General features: G+C 44.3%; 1 protein-coding gene across 2 annotated transcripts in view; it reads left to right on the top strand.

Moving 5' to 3' along the window:
* Window positions 1–5,390: 5,390 nt before the first annotated feature.
* FAM81A (family with sequence similarity 81 member A) overlaps window positions 5,391–13,194 on the top strand; it is a 66,428-nt gene continuing 58,624 nt past the window's right edge. Inside the window, exon 1 of one of the 2 annotated variants that reach the window (XM_033106964.1) lies at window positions 5,391–5,525. The gene's annotated coding sequence lies outside the window, so the exon portion shown is untranslated. The remainder of the gene's footprint in view (window positions 5,526–13,194) is intronic. The other variant, XM_033106966.1, reaches the window with a different exon arrangement.

Here is a 13,194-nt window from a genome sequence, read left to right as displayed (position 1 = left end):
TATCACTCTATATACCTTTCGCTGGCAAGCATGTACTCATAAAGAACTTGCTTTAGTCTCATTATTTAAGAAGATGCTCAAATCCCCAAACATTTCAGTCTCTGTGTATTTCAAACTAAAGATTCTTTTATCAGATTCAGTTGGAAAATTACACTAAAGCTTCACTCTTTTGCTTGTGTAGGTGTGAGACAAAGACTTAGAAATCAGAATGCTAAAGTTCATTTGCTGTCTCAAAATAATTTTTAAGATTTATAATCTTTAACATAGGCTATCTTTGGGGGAAGGGAATAGGAAAGGGAACAACATTTATTTATTTAAGTCTCACTATGCCACACACTTGAAATACTGAAGTTTGTGATGCATCTTTCCCCTCTAGTCTCATGTGGTCATCAGGAGGCAGAGGCTATATGGTATTGAAGGTGCCCACATTCAAATTCAGCTCTAGCACTTAACAGCTTTGGGACCTTGGACAAGCCACGTAATGCCTCTCAGCCGCACTTTTACTCATGGGTTGTTACAAGGAAGAAATGAAATACTGTAGGTAAAGCACTTAGCACAGGGCCTGACACATAAACATTAGCTGTTATACCGACAGGGGCAGGGTCAAAGTGAGGTGAGTAAGGCAGTCGTCTGAAGTGCAGCATTTAAGGGCGTGCACAAACAACTCAGTAATGAAGATAAATAACATTTTAAAGCAGTATTTTGAAAAATCAAAAGGAATGCAAAAAAATTCTACGATACACAAAATGTTAAAATTTTTGAAAAGCACAGGATCGATAGTCCTGATTTTTCCTTCTCCTAGCTTCAGTGTGGCTTGGCATGACACTGTATACGATAAAATGTATGTTGTACGTATTGTCATACAGTAGGTATTGTCATTTCTTTTGTGTTGTTGAACAGAAGTGAAAGTTGTCTTTCAATTCTCCTACCTGTGAGGATCACTGCCCTGCTTGGCAGAGAAGCTGAAACAAGAGCGTCAGCTTACGTGGGGCTCCATTGTCTAAACTGTGGTGTCATAACTGGCTCATACAGGTAAATATCATAAACATAAACGTTTGCGGAACTATATTGAACTGAGCCATTGTGGCATGAAACTTCAGAATAGCTTCAAGACTATATATATTTGTTCTATTTTCTGAAAATTGTTGGAAAGAAGTGTTTTCCAAAATCAATGTGCAATGGAATTTTCTGTAATGCTCAACTTACATTAAACTGGGTGTTTTGGATGAATGTGTTTTATTTTTAGGTTATTCTAGAATTTCTGCCCGTAAACTCTTTGAATCCTCCTTTACTCCAGATTTCACACTCTAGAGAGTAGTATTATGTTAAGGCTCAGTTGTGTGCTATTTCAATACAACCCAGGCTGTTATGTATACCAGCAATTATCTAAGTTAAGACATAGATAAAATTTTCTAAATTAACACAACTAGGAAGAATCTTTTAATATTTTATGCTTTCCCTGCTGGTGGTGCCTTAATTATAGTTACTTTTTAAAAATTCTTGTGAGATAGATAGACACCAACAAATTCATAAGCAAAACATAATATTTGAGAGAATTAGCCAACACATAAAAGGAAATTATTAGTAAAAACAAATAAGCCAATTACAGTTTACTCAAGACATATGAAAAATCAATTACTTTAACATTTAAAAGAAAAAAAAGGGATTTCTTTAATTCTAAGATGTTACTTTTATCAACAAAGAAAACCAACAAAGAAAAGCCATAACGAAGAATATAGGTTGTGTTAACTGATTGTTAACCCAGGTTTTTAGTTGGTTATTAAGAGCATGATGTCCCAAGGCCTGAACCCCACCTTTGCTCAATGTAAGATTTCTCTTATTGATGAAACATTTTAAAAAGGAAAGGAATATGGTGATGATGGAATTAATGGCAGGATTTACACTGAGTTAGTGCAAAATGATGTATTGTGCTCTTCATTTCTGCACGACTACAACAACACATGTAGACGCAAAGACTATTTTTTCCTGTCTTGAAAATGTCCACTCGGCACTAGAAACCTCTCTATTGATTTTATTTCTCACCTTCCCTACACTGCCAAACTTTTTTAAAGAGTGACTCGCACCTGCTCTTGCATTCCTCCGGCAGCCAGTCTTTTTTTAACCCACAGCAATCTGATAACTAAAAAATACTCATGAAGGTGACTAGTGGCCTTCACTAAATTTCCTTGAGTTCTTGAATCTTTCCACCTGGAGCTTCTCTGACATTGTGCCTATACTTACGTCTCTGGTTCCTCTTCATTGTTCCCTTTGTGGGAGCCCTCTTCCTCTTTCTGGTCCCTATATGTGACCATTGCTTGCAGGTCAATCCTTTGGTACCTGATTACTAGTGAGGAACACTGGGTGACATCATGTGATAGACTTCACAATGGATCTTGACACCCCACAGAGTCAGAAGCCCGATTGAGAACTGTGGACTACAAAATAAGGTGCTAACTTTTTATCCAGCGTGCAGGGCTCACCACCTTCTTGGCCTAACTGCTTTCCAACCTTTTTACAAATACCGCTTTTGCCCCATAGAAACCCTTGACCTTGACCAAATGAGACTGCTTGGTGGCCTCATAGATGCCCTGTACATCATATCTTCATGACTAGTGGTGGTGCTGATACACAGGTAGAAACAGAACTCAGCTGTGCAATAAATCACTTAAAAAAATTCTCCAAAATGTCTAACACAATATGCTGCACAGGTAATTCGTATTTAATGAATAATATGACAGCTGTAAAGTTTACAAAATTGTTCTCTTTGATGAACTATTTTCAGTAACCTTTGCCAATATAAAATAATTTGTGATAAACCATAGCTTTTTAATTCAAGTAATGCAGAAAAATCTAATTCCTGTAATGAATCAGAGTCAAATGATTCTGGAAAAATAGTTATTTAAAATTTATTCTATAGAAATAGTGTATGAGTTGGGAAAAACTAGTGTAGGCTTGGGTGGCTGGTTAGCTCAGTTGGTTAGAGTGCAGTGCTCTTAACAACAAGGTTCCCGGTTCGATCCCCACATGGGCCACTGTGAGCTGCGCCCTCCACAACTAGAATTGAAACAACTACTTGACTTGGAGCTGATGGGTCCTGGAAAAACACACTTAAGTAAATAAAAGTTTTAAAAAAAAAACTAGGGTAGGCTTAAATTATTGTGCACTAAATTTTGTCTGTTCATATTTAAAAAAAAAAATCACCTGGAAAGGAAAATAATGATCAGAAGTGGGAGGTTATGGGTCTGATTCAAGTATAGCTACTGTGAAACTTCAGGATTCCTACTGAGGAATTCAGAGCTTGAAAAAGCTGCAATTGTTTGTCTTCTTGTTAATGAATCTTTTAAAATTTTGGATTTTACTTAACGTGAATTGGTATGATTTTTAAGAAGGAAATTAAAGTCAGCCTAAATAGAAGAGTACATATATATGTGACAAGGGCCCCTCACCTCCCAGCTCCTCTCCTTCCCTACACTTGAGAGTGATGAAGTCACGTGGCAAGTAAAGCATCAAAGTTATGCTTTAAAGCCAGCAGTAGTAGCAGGATTGAGTTCCCTGTTTTATAGGTGCTCCACTCTGAGGAATATAAGGACCCATTGTCACCCTTCTAGGAGGCCAGAAATGGATGCCCTGAGGTTCTAACTCAAAGGTGGGTGGCAGGATGAAGCGAGGACATGGGGAGAGAGTGGAATAGTAAGCAAAGAGGGGAAATGAGACCGAGGGGACTTTCATGTGCCCATCTGAGATGCACACCATACACACTGGAAGGCAACCTGGTAGGGACAGACAAGAACCTTTTGAACCTTTCTCAGGACTCTCCATGATGGTCTCTGGGTTTGAACCGGCACTTTCCAGTAACACCTACACACCCTTCCAGACATAGTAGCAAGTTACATATGTTTCAAATATATTTTCAGTGGCAAAAAATCACTGGGAAACTGAATGATACTGTTATCACCATGACATAGGATTCAATTCAATATATATTTATTGCATGCATACCATGTGCCAGGCAGTGGGAACCTAAGGGAGAAAAGGAAAGACTAATCACTGAGCTAAAGGGATGCTGTTAGATCACACCTCCACATCACAGGTCTCAAGGTGATGCACTCTCCTTAGCACAATGGCAGTTTCACATGTGTTTGTGATTATTTGATTAATGTGTCTCAGGCTGTAAGCTCTATGAGAGCAGGGGTGGGGGATGCTGTCACTTTTTCTTCTTCACCATTGTGTCTAAGCTTAGAACTAGGCACAGTTTCTAGAATTTGAGAGGCATCCAATAAATATTGTTGACTGAATGAATGTTATGGATGCATGAACTGTTTGTAGAGGGGAGCATTAGCCCGTTTTATAGGTGTGGAGACAGTCATAGAATACTCAAGACCACACAGAAGTAACTGCTGGAGAGAGAGCATTCCAAAACAACTGCCTCCACAACCCAGGGTCTTTCTAGCAGGTCACTGCTCCTTCTCCTGGGTGGAAGGGCTCAGGCTGGTGGTGGTGGGGGGGGGGAGGGGTGTCAGACAGCAACTGAGTAAATACTTGCGACAGGAGGCCGTGAGGCAGGCAAAGGTGGGGGTCCCCAACACTGCTTAAATTAAATCCCGCCCACCCAGAGGAAGCAAAATTGAGTGGCTCGGCTTGTGCATACCATTTAGAATCCAAATAGAGAGGAAGGTGGAAAGAGTTAGGACGCCCCGGGAGAGGGATGAGGTGGAAGGGAGAAGGAAGGAATGTAAGGAAGAAGGGTGGTAGCAGTTCTTTCTTGTCGCTCGTCTGTGGCGGGTGAGGCACGATCCTTGGTCCCAGCGGCGGGTATCAAGGTGTTTCATTAAATAACACTTGGCAGCAGCGAGGGTTAGGACACCTGCACAGGTGGTGCGTTGTCGCCGAGCTGTTTCCCGGACAGTGGCCTAATAAATAACTTCTCCCAATTTGGAAGGGTGGGGTAGGTCAATAATGCTTTTTGTGGGAAAGAGGCTTTGTAAATAAGGGATGTGAGAGCTCGGAAGAGAATTACCGTGCAACCACCATGGCTATTATCCCAATCAGGCACCATTTCAACACTTCTCCCTCCAAGTCAACCAGACCTACAACAGGATTTATTTTCCAATAAGAGAAATCCCCGCCCGCCAACTCCCGGCCGCTGGGATGAGAGCTCAGTGCGAAACAGCAGCGACGAGGAGAGGCTATTTTGGGTGTGGGAACGCGGCAGGAGGAGGGGCGGCGCCGCCGGGCTGGGCGCGGGCGCGCGGGGAAAGCCTCCAGCTCCGGCTGCCACGGCAACCGCGTCCAGGCAACGCGCCCGGAAGCGGCTTGGGTGGCGCGCTGCAGCTCGCGCCCCCCGGGAGTCGCGAACCCTACCGGGCCGCGCGCCGGGCCGGGCGGCAGGCGCGCACTGATTGGACGGCGCTCCCCGCGGCGCGGGCCCGCAGCCGGGCGCCCCGTGCAGCCGGCACCAGCGGCTACCGCACCCAGCTGCGCCCGCGAGGACATGGGGAGCCGCGGCGCGCCCGCCCCCCGTGAGGGTGAGTGCCGCGCTGGGGGACCCCGACCGGGCATCCTGCCGTGCCCGTCGGTGCAAGCTCCCTGGGGCTGACGTTGACCTTGGGACAGCCGCCGGGGAGATAGGCTTGGGGGACAGAGAGAGCTGCGCGTGGCCCTTGTGACAAGCTGCTGGAGAGAGGGTTAACGGCATGCTGACGCGAAGGGATGAAGTTGGGCACAGAGCGCAACTGGCATTGCATTTTTGCGGGGGCCGAGGAGAGGTTGCATGCTAGCAAACCGACAGAAGCCCGGAGGGGCTGTTTGGGGGAGCTGGGGTGGTGCACGGATTGCCAGGGGGTAGTGGTAAGTCAGCCGTCACACTACTCAGAGCTGAGTGACCTTGGACAGGTCAACCTCTCTGATCCCCCATTCCACCACCACCCCCATCTTTAAAAGGAGAGGCTTGGGTTCTTTACAGGTCCACAGTGCTGTTGTGCTGTTGTACTGTGAGCTGAGAAAGGGCCCCAAAGTACTGGTTCTGCAGGTACAGGGATATACCAGGCTTAACCATGTTTATTCTACAAGGGTTTCCATTAATTGGCTCTCAAGTGGCAAGAAATGTTACCGTTTTATGGAAGATTAGGGAGAGAAAGCAGTGGGTGGTCCAAAGAGGGGCATCTCAAGATGCCCAGGTTAAAACCTCTTGGATGCTCTAATATCATGAACGAAATCAAGGTTAATACTCCTGAGTTCTTTCTTGTAGTTAATCTAATAGGAAACTTTGCATTTGAACAGGTAAAATCAAAACCCAGTAGTGGCAGGCAGTAGCAAATTAAGTGAGTCATTTCTTTAGTATGCACGAGGTTGTGTGTGTGTGTGTGTGTGGTGTGAGCACCTGGCTGCGATCACGCCCTCATCTTAAAGTCTGTATGTCAGTGTTAGAAATTATTTCACAGGAGTAACCAGACATAATGCTAGGACGACTTGAATCCACAGAAGAGACAGAAGAGCAGCTCTCTCCGAAGCAAGGGCAAACATTTGCAGCTTGCTCATAAATGGAGTTGGGTTTGTGAAAGTAAATATATTCTTTACTGAGAACCATCCCTAGGATTTGCATGGGTGTCGGCTTTTGGGGTCCTGGGATGGAGTTTGTGGATGTGCGGAGGGTGCTCCTGAGACCCAGTAGGCTGTGACACCTCTTCTATTTTTTAGCATTAGCTGGTGCCAAAAAGACACTCAGGCCCCTTTCTGTATTCTCAGTTCACACACCCCTCTTCCAAGGAGAAGGAAGGGGGGAAATCCCAAGTCGCTCTCACTGATTGCTGGGGTTGCCTCTTCTGGCTTTCTGCTCCAACGCTACCCTTCATATTCATTCCAGTCTGATTTCATCTGTATAAAAATGTGGGTTGGGAAGACAACATTTTCAATGTTAATGAATAAGCTTCTGCAAGCTTGTTTACCTAAGGGTTTAATAATTTTTAATGGTTTACATGTTAGAACTCTGATAGCATCCAAATAGAAAAATCCTTACTGCCCAGGAATTCAACTACTTATACCTACAAACCCTTTAATGAATCACACCTCATTACACTAGGAACCCTCATGAACTATTCTTTCGATAGGCCACTAACTTGTGTGTTTCCAACCTGCCTTTCAGTCTCTTGTTTCTTACATCCTGCAGCCGTACTCCTGTATTTTCCTTTTTTCTGTGCCTGAGACCATCTCCTGTCCTTCCTGTAACACCAGAGCTTGAGTGAACAGCTTCCCTTAGAATAGCCCTCTCCCATCTCACCAGAGCACGGATTGGGCTTCCCCTGACTTTTCAGGGCTACCTCCAAACCATGAACCCATCACTAACAAAGTCTTCCCTTTAGAAGGTCATGATGTCTGCTTGGGCCCCACACCGTCCTTCCTTCTGGATCAGTGCTTGCCAACCCTGGTGGCCCTTAGAATCACGTGGAGCATTTTGAAAAATGTGGCTCTTTAGACTCTCCCAAACATACCAAGTTAGAATCATTAAGGTGGGCAAGACCTATAAATCCTTATTTTCAAAACAAACGCCAAAAGAAAAAGAAGGAGGAGGGAGGATGGGGAGAGAAAACAGAGCTCCGAGGGTGCTTCTGATATTCACCCAGGTTTGGAGGACCACTTCATTTGATGCTACAAAAAAGTAACAAACATGAGCAACTAGATTGGTTCTCTTTTCTACCTTGTCTCTTGCCAGTGACTTTGGGGTTTATGTTGAGGCACTCTTAATTCATTGACCTTGAAGTTCCTCAAGGCCCTCAAGATCAACTCTATGGCCTTAGTTTCCACTTGATTTCAACCACTCATATCTTGGACTTGTTTAGTCCTGGAAATATTTTCCGTCTTTTAGGATCTGGACTTCAACTTGGACGTCAGCCTGCTTAGCTGATTTTTCTCCCCACCTACTGCACTAGGTTTTAACCATCACTGAGGACTCTGGTCCTGTAATTGTTCGCCGTCCATTCCTTTTATGACTCCATTCCTCCACTGGGAGTCTTTATGTGCTAGCCATTTCAGTTCTGTCTGGAGGCCCAGAATCTTTTGTCTTAACACATTGGACTTCTCATATTCCCGTCCTCAATCCAAAATCACTCTCATTATCTCCTTTTTCTTCTCTCAGCCTGCCAAGTTATCTAGGAGAAAGTCACAAAGACCTTCAGACTGGTTCCACTGAACATTTATGCTGGCTCTAATTTCACCTAGGTCTTGCTTTTCTATTAAAAAAAAAAAAATTCCTTCTTTCATTAACTCCTGACTGCATTCCTTCAGAGGTTATACCAGACGTTCCCACCCCTTGAACTTCCAGTCGGCTTTCTTTCAGGAGATCGCCTTTTTTCGTTGATAAGATTAAGGATGTTCACATCTTAGTTTACTGCCCTCTACCTCAGTACAAGCTCCCCCTGTACGCTCCTCACCACCCCAAGCGTTTTTCTTTACCCATTTTCGTCCTTCTTTATTTCCCCTTCCCTGAGGCAGAATATGTCTCTACGTCCCCTGCCCCAGTTAGCCCACAGACACTCCGTAATCTCTAGTCTCTGGAATTCTCGCCTTCCTTCTTGCCTGTTTTGGGAACTCGCTCCACTTGTTATTCCCTTTCTCCAGTTTCTTTGGTCCCTCCTTACCCTGCCCCGACCCTCCCCCCACCATATATTCCAGTCATCGTTCCCATAATAAAAGAAATTTGGTAGAGTCCCAGTTCTCTTCAGTAGAAGCTCCTGTGATGGTGGAAATACTTTATATCTCTGCTGTCTACTATGGGAGTCACTAGCTACGTGGGACTACCGAGCACGTGAAATGTGGCCAGTGTGACTGAGGAACTAAATATCTCATTTTTGTTAATTTTGAATGAATTCCAATTCAATTTAAACAGTCGTATGGGGCTGGGGCTACTGTACGGGCAGCGCCGGCCTGCACCGTGTCGCTGTGTTGAACTGTCCTCGGGCTCCCCTCCCGTGACTGCCCACTCGTTTCTTTTGGCCTCACCCTCACCTCACCTTTCTTGAAAACGCTCTCTTTAGGGCTCCGGTGGCGGGGTCCTGCTGGCAGGCCTTTGCTCTGACTTGCCCCACCTTGGTTTCTGCCCTGTCCCGCTGCTGGCCGTCAGCGTCCTCCTGCGCCTCTCTCTTTCCTTGTCCCATGTCACTGGTTATTCAGGTGCAACTCAGACCTCGTTCATTTCGTTTGTCCTCCTGACTTCTGAATGTGGGATTCTGTGGAGTCCTGGGGGCCTTTTTCTCCTCTTTTCCTGGCCTTCTCCCTTCTCCCTCTTTCAGCGTCAACCTCACCTCCAAGCTAAGCGTCGTCTCCTGGGCGGTTACCCTGGAGCCTTTCTGGGCACCGTGATTCACTTGTATCCCTTTAATCCTCACTCCAGCTCTATGAGGCAGATACTCTTATCATTCCCATTATGTAGGTGAAGAAATTGAAGCAGAGAGAAATGAGAACCGCTTAAGTAAGGCACCGGTTGTTAAGGAGCAGACCTGAGAAAGGAATTCTGGCAATCCGACCTTAGAGCCCTGCTTTTAACCATATTTAACTCAGACCCCCCCGATGCCTTCAGTTTACATTTCTGGCTCTACCCTCTCCCAAATTCCATCCAGAATTTGATAACCAGAAGCCTGACTATTTTATCTCTTAAACAGCTCTTCATCCTCGCTTCCTTAATCATTTTTTCCTTTTCTAACTTTTTATTTTGAAGTAATTCAGAGTGACAGAAGTTGCAAGAATAATTTAAATAATTCCCACATACCTTAAACCCAAATTCTACAAATATTAACTATCTACCACACTTGCTTTATCCTTCTCGCTCTATCATATTCTCTCTCTCTGTACACACACACACATATGCATACATACGTTCTTATAATTTTTCTTGAACCATTTTAGAGTTGGTTGTAGACATGATGCCCCTTTATCTCCTCCTTTCAAATACTTCAGTGTATATTTCCTAAAAAAAGAAAAGAAAAGAAAAGGGGTGGGGGGCGTTTTCTTGCATAGCAAGCATCCAAAATCAAGAAATTAACATTGATTCTGTACAATTATCTACAGACCTTATTCAAATGTCACCAAAACGCCTAATGATGTCCTTTATGGCTAAAAGGGCAGGGAGAATCTTTTTTTAAAAAGTCCCTTCCTGGTCCAGGATGCAGTGCTGTGTTAGTTGTGTGCCTCTTTAGTTTCGTGTAGTCTCGTCAGTTCCTTAGTTCTTTGTCTTTCATGACCATGACACTTTGGAAGGGTACAGGTGGGTTATTTGGGTTATTTCAACTGAGTTTGGTGTTTTCTCATGATAGAGCCAGGTTCTCTCTTGTTAGGGAGGCGCCCTACAGGGGAGGGACCGAATCCTTCTGAGTGCATCCTGAATGACTTTCGTGCTGTCATTCTTCTCTCTGTAACCTGTTCTTGATTACTTGGGTTATTCTGACTTTTCTCCTCTTCTTTACTCTCACATCCAGTAGGTCGTCGAGTGTTGAGGTGTTGTGCTCCCTACACAATCTTCCTTAAAATGTCCCTTCCTTTCCGGTCTCACTGTCCCTCTCCTGTTTCAGACTATTGTGGAGTCAAGGCCTGCTTGCATGGTCCGAGCAACTATCCCAGCCTTATCTTCCACGACTTACCAATAGGAACCCCTGTATCTGGTCCTTTTCACTCGTCAGTACTTCCTCTGCTTTGTCTTCCGTGGACCCTTTCTCAGGCTGCCTGCATTTGCGTCACCCACCCTTTGAATATCCAGCTCAAACACCTGCACTTCAAATGCTTTTCCTGACGGCCCAGTTCAAACTGATTCTGCCTTCACCAGAGGCAATGCCTGGTTTGCACCACTCATGTGGCATGTACCAGTCTCTCCACTCTTGTGTGGTGGCTTGTCTGTTTTATTTCCGTATTGAATTGAAGTTCCTGAGTGCGGGGGCAGTGTCTTGTTCCGTACTGTAGAGGCTCAATGAATATTTGTTGACTGGACTCAATTACTGGATTAAAATCATTGAGCAAATGCGCAGGATGACCTTAGAGTTGTCTGCTAGCATCTGGTGCGTGATGGTGGGTGGGTGACCCACGCCTTCCTCCAAACATCACATGGTTGGGGGTTCAAAATAGGACCTTTTAGCAAAATGATGGGTGATTCAAAAAGGTATTTCCATGTTGTGAGTGGAATAAATGATTTTCCCCTGATCTTAATGTTGTGTACTTGTGTCGAAACAAGGAAAGGGCATATTTGATTTAAAAATAAAAGAAGAGTGGAGAAACCTCACATAGCATATTAAAAATGGCCCGTGTGTTTCTTCACATCCCAAATGAGCAGCTGAATGTGTGAGCAGCAGTTTCTCAGGCTCGCATCCTCGCTTCCGAGCCCTCCAGCCACCTGTCTCTCTCCTCTTCGTTGGCTGGCCTGCTCTCTCCTCTGCTCTCCCATCAGCATGCCCTTTCTCTCTCCATGCTCCTTCATGCTTTCTCGTATTCCTCATTTCACTCTTTCTGTCTGTTTCTTTCTCTTAATAGCTCTTCTATTTTTCTCCCTCTCCCCGTATTGATTATTTTATTTTTTAACTTATTGGATGTGGTTTGTGTGCCATGGGTTTTAAAAGCAGGTGAAAGAAGATAAAACAATTGCTTTTTTAATACTCAGTGGTCTTTTGTTGATTTTCCCTGCATGGCTCAGTGGTTCTCGGTATTTTAAAAACGCAGTTATCGGTGATAATAAAACGGTGTATTTGATTACCTTTCTGGTACACCGGGAACATTACTGGGAATGTGCTGGTTGACAAACATCAAAAGGTCTGAACTTTACAGTCTCTGTTAAGATGAAATTGGTAGACGAGGTCAGACATCAGATTTGAACGTGGTGAGTTGTCAAGGTTATTGGAAGGAAAGTGTTCCTCCTCAAGATGTGCCTGTACTTGCTGGCTGGTGGTCAGGCTTTTCTCCCTCTTAAGAATGCTTTTGTGCAGATTAACATCTTCTCTGGATAAAGTGACGACAGAAGTGAAGGCAAGACACTCTGCTGCTTAGCTGAGTGGGGCTTAAGCAAAAAGCGTGTTTATGTGGGAGAGAATGTGTGGGGGCTGCTGTAGCATTATGGAATTCTTAAAATTGTTTAACTGGGAAGATGTTATTCAGAAACCCCTGCTGCCTTCAGCTTGTTTGTGTTTACTTCGGATTTCTTTTTTCCCCATTTTTAATTACCTCTGGGAGAACTCAGGAGGCCTCCCCTGCTCTCTCTAAAATAGTTATAAAATTAATGCACTGAACTCAAGCCGTTACTCCAAATAAAAGAGTCTCCTAGATTCCCATGTTCAGCAGAGAAGTCCAGCCCCTCCCACTGCGTTTAAGAAAAAGGGCAGAGACTGGAGGCTCGCTCTTTCTTCCAAGCCCAAATTCTTAGCTTTTTAGTTAGAAATTCATATAGGGTAGAACCCAGACGTCGCAACTAACAGTCTATCTGCATGAGTGTACAAAGTCATGCCTCCCCTCCTTCCTGTGATCTTTGGTGCATCTGGGGGTGTCAGTAGTTTAGTAGGAAGAGAGTTTTCACCAGCTTTTAGTAATAATTTCTCTGTTCTAGCTGTTGTATTTGGCAGATTCCTTTTTTAACACTTGGTAATGTGTCTTCTCTAATGCTAGAAAGAAAAGTTGCCAAATATAGCTGTTGATCATAATAAAACCCCCTAAAAGTAACATTAAGACACTTCTTTTTCCGTGTGCGTGCATGCGTGCGTGAGTACCCGTGCACACGGCAGGGCAACCGAAGCGGTCTGCCAAGTTCACACAGCTGGAGGGAGCCTTGAGTCAGCAATCGGTATGTCATTTGGGCAGAGCAACTCAATAATTAAAATGATAGGCCTTACCAAATTGGAAAAACAAGCAAAGGAATAAATATTTAGGAGCGTCTGTGAAGAGATGCTGTGCTGGGCTTCACGGAGGTCACCGATTCAGATGCTATATAGTCCCTGCTGCCCAGAGCAGCTCAGCTTGGGCGACGGAATCTATGAGAAGTTCAAATAACAATAGAAGATTTAAATAGCATTTCAAAATAGCTGTTATTAATAGATGAGAACAAAAACCAATCTATTTTTGTAGGGGTTCTCCTAAAAACATTAATAACGTTCTAAGCTGTGGAGGGTGGATGAAAACAACATCGGTGGCCATTCCTTGGGTTCTGGGGGTCCAGGTGATTCCAGTTCATTT

This window comes from Rhinolophus ferrumequinum, chromosome 6 (genome assembly GCF_004115265.2).
Source record: "Rhinolophus ferrumequinum isolate MPI-CBG mRhiFer1 chromosome 6, mRhiFer1_v1.p, whole genome shotgun sequence".
In the NCBI taxonomy this organism is placed as follows: Eukaryota; Metazoa; Chordata; class Mammalia; order Chiroptera; family Rhinolophidae; genus Rhinolophus; species Rhinolophus ferrumequinum.
The sequence above is the reverse complement of the archived record's forward strand: the minus strand, read 5'-3'. Positions and strand labels throughout refer to the sequence as shown.